At 42.9% G+C, this 11,773-nt stretch overlaps 1 protein-coding gene across 2 annotated transcripts in view; it reads right to left on the reverse strand.

Annotated features, from left to right (window-relative positions):
• Nucleotides 1–1,227, reverse strand: part of socs1a (suppressor of cytokine signaling 1a) — a 7,845-nt gene extending 6,618 nt beyond the window's left edge. For both annotated transcript variants that reach the window (XR_006082698.1, XM_042317484.1), the window contains exon 1: nucleotides 866–1,227. The gene's annotated coding sequence lies outside the window, so the exon portion shown is untranslated. The remainder of the gene's footprint in view (nucleotides 1–865) is intronic.
• Nucleotides 1,228–11,773: the final 10,546 nt, after the last annotated feature.

An 11,773-nucleotide genomic window follows, 5' to 3' on the forward strand; every position in this document is an offset into this window, starting at 1 on the left:
GGGTCTGTCTGTATCTGTCTGCCTACCTGCCAACCTGCTGGGTCTGTCTGTATCTGCCTAACTACCTGCCGGGTCTGTCTGCCTACCTACCAACCTACCGGGTCTGTCTGTATCTGTCTGCCTACCTACCAACCTACCGGGTCTGTCTGTATCTGTCTGCCTACCTGCCAACCTGCTGGGTCTGTCTGCCTACCTACCAACCCTGGGTCTGTCTGTCTGCCTACCTACCAACCTGCTGGGTCTGTCTGTATCCGTCTGCCTACCTGCCTACCAACCTGCTGGGTCTGTCTGTATCCGTCTGCCTACCTGCCTACCAACCTGCTGGGTCTGTCTGTATCCCGTCTGCCTACCAACCATTTAACTAACTGATAGTCCCACAGATGTTGGGTCAAACCTTTAAAAAAAAAAAAAAAAAAAAAAAAGACAACTGTTGCCAAGAGAACAAACGTGGATTGTAAACATTCTCCATCCTAGCGAGGTAAATTGACATTGATTTAAACCAACTCTAAAGCTGTTCACAGTATAGTAGAATATATACAATAGTTTATATGGCAGTAGATATTAGTAGTAGATGTATCCTAGTTCGTCCTGTTTCACTGGCCCCAACCTTACCGCTATAAAGCAAACGGGGAATCGTGTTTTAAATGAGTATATTATACTGGTGGTCATGTTGACTGTTGTCTAGTCCAAAAAATATATATATTTTATGACTTATTATGTAGAAAATGGTGTATTGTCAGGTTGCTTTTATTACGGCGCAATTGAATTGCACAATAGTCAATGTTGCGAAACAAAACTAAAATCTATTTGAAAGAAGACAAAAAGGTCAAATCCGCAATAGGCAGCCATGTTAAAATATTCTTACCGTTTTGCAAAACGAGTGCAATGTAGTTTCTTTTCCTGATGCACTTTTTATATTTTCCGACGTTTTTTAATCACAGAATCACAGCGGTATTAATCCTGTTCTTGATCATCAATAAACGTCCAAACTAGTAGAGAGAAGACGCGGTAATCCGACGGTATAGTATATCCACATTGTCTTTCACATCCTCTCTTACTCTCTCTCCTTGTTGGTTTGATCATCTGTCCGCCTGTGATCGGTAAGGAGCTAAATAAACGTTCAGCACCGTGCACCACACCAACACACATCAGTTTCGCTTTCATTTTAAAGTGAACACGGTTTCTGAGAAGTCCTCAGTAACTGTCCTCTCCACCAGGGGTGTCTCTCTCTCTCTCTCTCTCTCTCTCTCTATAGTTTCTCTCTGGCGGGTTTCGCTTCCAGTCAACATTTATAGTAAAACTGTCGCTTCACAGAAAAACAACTAGTCTCTTCACTTTTTCAAACAGTCTCGTTGTGAAGCAGGAATCCACGTCAGTTTCAGTTTATCTGATGCCTTCCCCCATAAATACACCAGTGACCACATTCGGAGAAGCGGCCGATGGTTTTCGGAACTGCTTTTTTACATCTTTTTTAAACGTCCATGACAGAAGTCGTCTACTTGAATCTAAAAGTATTAATAATTTGTTGTTGTTGTTTTTTTAAATATACTTAAGTATCAAAAGTAAAATTCTAAATAATTTGAAACGTTTTTCCGTAAAAGAACATTTAAAAAAAAAAAAGAGAATTGTGCAGTCTGGTTTGCGTAAAATAATTGTAAATATATGTTGAGCGTCAGAAGGGGGAAAAAGGGATTCGGTAAAATGTATATACTTTTCGTCGGGAATGTAGTGAAATAAAAGCTTAAATATGTCCAAAATATAAATAGCGGAGTATAGATACCCTTGAAAACGACTTAAGTAATGCTTTAAAGTTCAGCCCCTCACGACACCGGTGCTGCACACGCCGCTCCCCATCCCCCACAACCGGAGTTTGAGACATTTTATTTATTTCACCAATATTTAACCAGGTAGGCAAGTTGAGAACAAGTTCTCATTTACAACTGCGACCTGGCCAAGATAAAGCAAAGCAGTGCGACACAAACAACAACACCGAGTTACACATGGAGTAAAGACTTTTCCTATTGTGTACAGTCAATAACACAATAGAAAAATCTATGTGCACTGTGTGCAAATGTAGTAAGATTATGGAGGTAAGGCAATAAATAGGCCATAGAGGCGAAATAATTACCATATAGCAATTAAAAACGAGTGATAGATGTGCAGAAGATGAATGTACAAGTTTTTTTAAATGTATTTAACCAGGTAGGCAAGTTGAGAACAAGTTCTCATTTACAACTGCGACCTGGCCAAGATAAAGCCAAGCAGTTCGACACATACAACAACACAGAGTTACACTTGGAGTAAAACAAACATACAGTCAATAATACAGTATAAACAAGTCTATATACGATGTGAGCAAATGAGGTGAGAAGGGAGGTAAAGGCAAAAAAAGGCCATGGTGGCAAAGTAAATACAATATAGCAAGTCAAACACTGGAATGGTAGATTTGCAGTGGAAGAATATGCAAAGTAGAGATGGACATAAGGAGGGAGCTAAATAAATAAAATAAATACAGTAGGGAAAGAGGTAGTTGTTTGGGCTAAATTATAGATGGGCTATGTACAGGTGGGTTTGGCGACGAGTATGAAGCGAGGGCCAGAAGTATACAGAATGGTGACGTCTGTGTAGAGGTGGATCAGAGACTCACTAGCAGCAAGAGCAACATACTTGATACACTGCTTAAAAAAAATAAAGGGAACACTAAAATAACACATCCTAGATCTGAATGAATGAAATATTCTTATTAAATACTTTTTTCTTTACATAGTTGAATGTGCTGACAACAAAATCACACAAAAATGATCAATGGAAATCAAATTTATCAACCCATGGAGGTCTGGATTTGGAGTCACACTCAAAATTAAAGTGGAAAACCACACTACAGGCTGATCCAACTTTGATGTAATGTCCTTAATAAAACAAGTCAAATGAGGCTCAGTAGTGTGTGTGGCCTTCACGTGCCTGTATGACCTCCCTACAACGCCTGGGCATGCTCCTGATGAGGTGGCGGATGGTCTCTTGAGGGATCTCCTCCCAGACCTGGACGAAAGCATCCGCCAACTCCTGGACAGTCTGTGGTGCAACGTGGCGTTGGTGGATGGAGCGAGACATGATGTCCCAGATGTGCTCAATTGGATTCAGGTCTGGGGAACGGGCGGGCCAGTCTATAGCATCAATGCCTTCCTCTTGCAGGAACTGCTGACACACTCCAGCCACATGAGGTCTAGCATTGTCTTGCATTAGGAGGAACCCAGGGCCAACCGCACCAGCATATGGTCTCACAAGGGGTCTAAGGATCTCATCTCGGTACCTAATGGCAGTCAGGCTACCTCTGGCAAGCACATGGAGGGCTGTGCGGCCCCCCAAAGAAATGCCACCACACACCATGACTGACCCACCGCCAAACCGGTCATGCTGGAGGATGTTGCAGGCAGCAGAACGTTCTCCACGGCGTCTCCAGACTCTGTCACGTCTGTCACGTGCTCAGTGTGAACCTGCTTTCATCTGTGAAGAGCACAGGGCGCCAGTGAGCACAGGGCGCCAGTGGCGAATTTGCCAATCTTGGTGTTCTCTGGCAAATGCCAAACGTCTTGCACGGTGTTGGGCTGTAAGCACAACCCCCACCTGTGGACGTTGGGCCCTCATACCACCCTCATGGAGTCTGTTTCTGACCTTTTGAGCAGACACATGCACATTTGTGGCCTGCTGGAGGTCATTTTGCAGGGCTCTGGCAGTGCTCCTCCTGCTCCTCCTTGCACAAAGGCGGAGGTAGCGGTCCTGCTGCTGGGTTGTTGCCCTCCTACGGCCTCCTCTACGTCTCCTGATGTACTGGCCTGTCTCCTGGTAGCGCCTCCATGCTCTGGATACTACGCTGACAGACACAGCAAACCTTATTGCCACAGCTCGCATTGATGTGCCATCCTGGATGAGCTGCACTACCTGAGCCACTTGTGTGGGTTGTAGACTCCGTCTCATGCTACCACTAGAGTGAAAGCACCGCCAGCATTCAAAAGTGACCAAAACATCAGCCAGGAAGCATAGGAACTGAGAAGTGGTCTGTGGTCACCACCTGCAGAACCACTCCTTTATTGGGGGTGTCTTGCTAATTGCCTATAATTTCCACCTGTTGTCTATTCCATTTGCACAACAGCAAGTGAAATGAATTGTCAATCAGTGTTGCTTCCTAAGTGGACAGTTTGATTTCACAGAAGTGTGATTGACTTGGAGTTACATTGTGTTGTTTAAGTGTTCCCTTTATTGTTTTGAGCAGTGTATATACAGAGAAAATAGTCGTCCCGAGAATTGAACCCTGTGGCACCCACCAAGGGCTATATCTGTTCTTAGTTCTACTTTTTTTTTTAATGGGACATGCTTATTTAAGATGGTGAGGAAAGCATTTTTAAAGAATAACCAGGCATCCTCTACTGATGGAATGAGGTTTACAGTAGACTAAATACTATAGGCCTACAGGTTTACAGTAGACTGAATACTACAGGTTTACAGTAGACTGAATACTATAGGCCTACAGGTTTACAGTAGACTGAATACAATAGGCCTACAGGTTTACAGTAGACTGAATACTATAGGTCTACAGGTTTACAGTAGACTGAATACTATAGGCCTACAGGTTTACAGTAGACTGAATACTACAGGTTTACAGTAGACTGAATACTACAGGTTTACAGTAGACTGAATACTATAGGTCTTCAGGTTTACAGTAGACTGAATACTATAGGACTACAGGTTTACAGTAGACTGAATACTATAGGCCTACAGGTTTACAGTAGACTGAATACTATAGGCCTACAGGTTTACAGTAGACTGAATACTATAGCCCTACAGGTTTACAGTAGACTGAATACTACAGGTTTACAGTAGACTGAATACTACAGGTTTACAGTAGACTGAATACTACAGGTTTACAGTAGACTGAATAATATAGGCCTACAGGTTTACAGTAGACTGAATACTATAGGCTACAGGTTTACAGGTTTACAGTTTAGACTGAACAGGTTTACTACTGAATACTATAGGTTTACAGTAGACTGAATACTATAGGCCTACAGGTTTATAGACTACAGGTTTACAGTAGACTGAATACTATAGGCCTACAGGTTTACAGTAGACTGAATACTATAGGCAGGTTTACAGTAGACTGAATACAGGTTTACAGTAGACTGAATACTACAGGTTTACAGTAGACTGAATACTATAGGCCTACAGGTTTACAGTAGACTGAATACTATAGGCCTACAGGTTTACAGTAGACTGAATACTATAGGCCTCCAGGTTTACAGTAGACTGAATACTATAGGTCTTCAGGTTTACAGTAGACTGAATACTATAGGACTACAGGTTTACAGTAGACTGAATACTATAGGCCTACAGGTTTACAGTAGACTGAATACTATAGGCCTACAGGTTTACAGTAGACTGAATACTATAGGCCTACAGGTTTACAGTAGACTGAATACTATAGGCCTACAGGTTTACAGTAGACTGAATACTATAGGCCTACAGGTTTACAGTAGACTGAATACTATAGGTTACAGGTTTACAGTAGACTGAATAGGCCTACAGGTTTACAGTAGACTGAATAGGCCTACAGGTTTACAGTAGACTGAATACTATAGGCCTACAGGTTTACAGTAGACTGAATACTATAGGCCTACAGTTTTACAGTAGACCTACAGGTTTACAGTAGACTGAATACTATAGGCCTACAGGTTTACAGTAGACTGAATACTATAGGCCTACAGGTTTACAGTAGACTGAATACTATAGGCCTACAGGTTTACAGTAGACTGAATATACAGGTTTACACAGGTTTACAGTAGACTGAATACTATAGGCCTACAGGTTTACAGTAGACTGAATACTACAGGTTTACAGTAGACTGAATACTATAGGCCTACAGGTTTACAGTAGACTGAATACTACAGGTTTACAGTAGACTGAATACTATAGGCCTACAGGTTTACAGTAGACTGAATACTACAGGTTTACAGTAGACTGAATACTACAGGTTTACAGTAGACTGAATACTATAGGCCTTCAGGTTTACAGTAGACTGAATACTATAGGCCTACAGGTTTACAGTAGACTGAATACTACAGGTTTACAGTAGACTGAATACTATAGGCCTACAGGTTTACAGTAGACTGAATACTACAGGTTTACAGTAGACTGAATACTACAGGTTTACAGTAGACTGAATACAGGTTTAGTAGACTGAATACTACAGGTTTACAGTAGACTGAATACTACAGGTTTACAGTAGACTGAATACTACAGGTTTACAGTAGACTGAATACTACAGGTTTACAGTAGACTGAATACTACAGGTTTACAGTAGACTGAATACTATAGGCCTACAGGTTTACAGTAGACTGAATACTATAGGCCTTCAGGTTTACAGTAGACTGAATACTATAGGCCTACAGGTTTACAGTAGACTGAATACTACAGGTTTACAGTAGACTGAATACTATAGGCCTACAGGTTTACAGTAGACTGAATACTATAGGCCTACAGGTTTACAGTAGACTGAATACTACAGGTTTACAGTAGACTGAATACTATAGGCCTACAGGTTTACAGTAGACTGAATACTATAGGCCTACAGGTTTACAGTAGACTGAATACTACAGGTTTACAGTAGACTGAATACTATAGGCAGGTTTACAGTAGACTGAATACTACAGGTTTACAGTAGACTGAATACTACAGGTTTACAGTAGACTGAATACTATAGGCCTACAGGTTTACAGTAGACTGAATACTATAGGCCTACAGGTTTACAGTAGACTGAATACTATAGGCCTACAGGTTTACAGTAGACTGAATACTAGGCCTACAGGTTTACAGTAGACATACTACAGGTTTACAGTAGACTGAATACTACAGGTTTACAGTAGACTGAATACTATAGGCCTACAGGTTTACAGTAGACTGAATAATACAGGTTTACAGTAGACTGGTACTATAGGCCTACAGGTTTACAGTAGACTGAATACTATAGGCCTACAGGTTTACAGTAGACTGAATACTATAGGCCTACAGGTTTACAGTAGACTGAATACTATAGGCCTACAGGTTTACAGTAGACTGATACTTAGGCCTACAGGTTTACAGTAGACTGAATACTATAGGCCTACAGGTTTACAGTAGACTGAATACTATAGGCCTACAGGTTTACAGTAGACTGTATAGGCCTACAGGTTTACTAGACTGAATACTATAGGCCTACAGGTTTACAGTAGACTGAATACTATAGGCCTACAGGTTTACAGTAGACTGAATACTATACTACAGGTTTACAGTAGACTGAATACTATAGGCCTACAGGTTTACAGTAGACTGAATACTATAGGCCTACAGGTTTACAGTAGACTGAATACTATAGGCCTACAGGTTTACAGTAGACTGAATACTATAGGCCTACAGGTTTACAGTAGACTGACTATACTACAGGTTTAGTAGACTGAATACTATAGGCCTACAGGTTTACAGTAGACTGAATACTATAGGCCTACAGGTTTACAGTAGACTGAATACTACAGGTTTACAGTAGACTGAATACTATAGGCCTACAGGTTTACAGTAGACTGAATACTATAGGCCTACAGGTTTACAGTAGACTGAATACTATAGGCCTACAGGTTTACAGTAGACTGAATACTAGGTTTAGGAATACTACAGGTTTACAGTAGACTGAATACTTACACTACATAGACTGAATACTATAGGCCTACAGGTTTACAGTAGACTGAATACTACACTGTAGACTGCAACAAGACTGAATACAAGGCAAGGTTTACAGTAGAAAACAAACAGGATCACTAAAGGTTTACAGTAGACTGAATACCCTACAGGTTTACAGTAGACTGAATACTATAGGACTACAGGTTTACAGTAGACTGAATACTACAGGTTTACAGTAGACTGTAGGCCTACAGGTTTACAGTGTTTACAGTAGACTGAATACTGTAGGCCTACAGGTTTACAGTAGACTGAATACTACAGGTTTACAGTAGACTGAATACTATAGGCCAGGTTTACAGACTGTAGGCCTACAGGTTTACAGTAGACTGAATACTATAGTGCCTACAGGTTTACAGTAGACTGAATACTATAGGCCTACAGGTTTACAGTAGACTGACTGTTTACAGTAGACAATACTATGCAACAAACCAGCAATTTCAAAACAAACAGATGGTGTCACAAGACACTAACAGAGGCTTGTGACTCTGGAGTGACTATCTGAAACAGAGTAAGTTTATAGTGAGACTGATATATTACCACATATCCTGTAGACTCTACATTACCCTACATGAATCCTGTAGACTCTACATTACCCTACGTGTCCTGTAGACTCTACATTACCCCTACGTGTACCCTACGTGTAGACTCTACATTACCCTACAGGTGTCCTGTAGACTCTACATTACCCTACGTGTCCTGTAGACTCTTACATTACCCTACGTGTCCTGTAGACTCTACATTACCCTCACGTGTCCTGTAGACTCTACATTACCCTACGTGTCCTGTAGACTCTACATTACCCTACGTGTCCTGTAGACTCTACATTACCCTACGTGTCCTGTAGACTCTACATTACCCCGTGTCCTGTAGACTCTACATTACCCCTGTAGAGACTCTACATTACCCTACGTGTCCTGTAGACTCTACATTACCCTACGTGTCCTGTAGACTCTACATTACCCTACGTGTCCTGTAGACTCTACATTACCCTACGTGTCCTGTAGACTCTACATTACCCTACGTATCCTGTAGACTCTACATTACCCTACGTGTCCTGTAGACTCTACATTACCCTACGTGTCCTGTAGACTCTACATTACCCTACGTGTCCTGTAGACTCTACATTACCCTACATGTCCTGTAGACTCTACATTACCCTACGTGTCCTGTAGACTCTACATTACCCTACATGTCCTGTAGACTCTACATTACCCTACGTGTCCTGTAGACTCTACATTACCCTACGTGTCCTGTAGCCTCTACATTACCCTACGTGTCCTGTAGCCTCTACATTACCCTACGTGTCCTGTAGACTCTACATTACCCTACGTGTCCTGTAGACTCTACATTACCCTACATGTCCTGTAGACTCTACATTACCCTACATGTCCTGTATACCCTACATTACACTATACAGTATGTCCTGTATACCCTACATTACACTATACAGTATGTCCTGTATACCCTACATTACACTATACAGTATGTCCTGTAATAATCTACATTACCCTACATTACGTGTCCTGTAGACTCTACATTACCCTACGTGTCTTGTAGACTCTTCATTTACTACATGTCCTACGTGTCCTGTATACCCTACATTACACTATACAGTATGTCCTGTATACCCTACATTACACTATACAGTATGTCCTGTAATAATCTACATTACCCTACGTGTCCTGTAGATCTACATTACCCTACGTGTCCTGTAGAACAGTGGGTTCTTCAGTGGGTTAACCCTAGGAACAGTGTTCCTGTGGGTTAACCCTCAGGAACATTACTTCTAGGAATACAGTTAACTGCCTTGTTCCAGTGGGTTAACTGCCTTGTTCAGGGGAACAGTTACACTATACAGTATGTCCTGTTAGGGGAACAGTGGGTTACTGCCTTGTTCAGGGGAACAGTGGGTTAATGTCCTGTTAACTGCCTTGTTCAGGGAACAGTGGGGTTACTGCCTTGTTAGGGGAACAGTGGGGTTATGTCCTGTATCAGGGGAACAGTGGGGTTAACAGTGGGGTTACCTGTTCAGGGAACAGTGGGGTTAACCCTCAGGGGAACAGTGGGGTTAACTGCCTTGTTCAGGGAACAGTGGGTTAACTGCCCTGTTCTGGGAACAGTGGGTTAACTGCCCTGTTCAGGGAACAGTGGGGTTAACTGCCTTGTTCAGGGGAACAGTGGGTTAACTGCCCTGTCAGGGGAACAGTGGGTTAACTGCCCTTGTTCAGGGAACAGTGGGTTAACTGCCTTGTTCAGGGGAACAGTGGGGTTAACTCTGTTAGGGAACAGTGGGTTAACTGCCTTGTTCTAGGAACAGTGGGTTAACTGGTTCAGGGAACAGTGGGGTTAACTGCCCTGTTCAGGGGAACAGTGGGTTAACTGCCTTGTTCAGGGAACAGTGGGGTTAACTGCCTTGTTCAGGGGAACAGTGGGTTAACTGCCCTTGTTCTGCCTTGGGGAACAGTGGGTTAACTGCCCTGTTCAGGGGAACAGTGGGGTTAACAGGGGAACAGTGGGGTTAACTGCCTTGTTCAGGGGAACAGTGGGGTTAACTGCCTTGTTCAGGGAACAGTGGGGTTAACTGCCTTGTTCAGGGGAACAGGGAACTGCCTTGTTCAGGGGAACAGTGGGGTTAACTGCCTTGTTCAGGGAACAGTGGGGTTAACTGCCTTGTTCAGGGAACAGTGGGGTTAACTGCCTTGTTCAGGGGAACAGTGGGGTTAACTGCCTTGTTCAGGGAACAGTGGGGTTAACTGCCCTGTTCAGGGAACAGTGGGGTTAACTGCCCTGTTCAGGGGAACAGGGGGTTAAGTGGGGTTAACTGCCCTGTTCAGGGGAACAGTGGGGTTAACTGCCTTGTTCAGGGGAACAGTGGGGTTAACTGCCTTGTTCAGGGGAACAGTGGGGTTAACTGCCTTGTTCAGGGGAACAGTGGGGTTAACTGCCCTGTTCAGGGAACAGTGGGGTTAACTGCCCTGTTCAGGGGAACAGTGGGGTTAACTGCCTTGTTCAGGGGAACAGTGGGGTTAACTGCCTTGTTCAGGGGAACAGTGGGGTTAACTGCCTTGTTCAGGGGTGGAACGACAGATTTCTACCTTGTCAGCTCGGGGGATTTGAACTTGCAACCTTTCGGTTACTAGTCTAACCACTTGGCTTCCTATATATATATATATTCCTAGTTTGGTATTAGTATGAGATTGCTTTTGCTTTTGCTTTCTCTGAAGTGTTCGAGTAAATCACATGATCAATGTTGACGTACCCTCGAGTGCTGCTCATTTCATTCCTCCCTCCAAACGGGAGGTTCTTTACATTTACATTATCTTATCTCTCTTCTTCGGTGACGTGCACCTTAAGTATACAGATCTAGGATCAGCTTCCTCTGAAAACCATTATTGACTGACCCCAAGGTCAGGGCCTTGAGGAAACGTTCCCCTTTAGGCCCATAATCATAACATTGTTGACGGGCGGGCCCCAGACTGAGGTTTTTGATAGAAATACAACCACAAGGAATGCTGTTGCAACAACATCTGGGGTTATTATGGCACTCGATACACTTCTAATTTCCTCTTCTCTCTGAATGATTCAGTTAATTACGATGAATACAAATGAAAGCTAACCTTGTTCCTTATCAGCACGAACCGAATTTAAACAGAACCACTTCTACAGACAACTGCACATTTTTCAGTTTGGAGTGGCCTTACTTGACCCTATTACAACACCGAGCTAGGGGCTGAGACCTTATTACAACACCTAGCTAGGGCTGAGACCTTATTACAACACCTAGCTAGGGCTGAGACCTTATTACAACACCTAGCTAGGGCTGAGACCTTATTACAACACCTAGCTAGGGCTGAGACCTTATTACAACACCTAGCTAGGGCTGAGACCTTATTACAACACCTAGCTAGGGCTGAGACCTTATTACAACACCTAGCTAGGGCTGAGACCTTATTACAACACCTAGCTAGGGCTGAGACCTTATTACAACACCTAGCTAGGGCTGAGACCT

Source organism: Oncorhynchus tshawytscha, unplaced genomic scaffold (genome assembly GCF_018296145.1).
Source record: "Oncorhynchus tshawytscha isolate Ot180627B unplaced genomic scaffold, Otsh_v2.0 Un_contig_2949_pilon_pilon, whole genome shotgun sequence".
NCBI classification, from domain to species: Eukaryota; Metazoa; Chordata; class Actinopteri; order Salmoniformes; family Salmonidae; genus Oncorhynchus; species Oncorhynchus tshawytscha.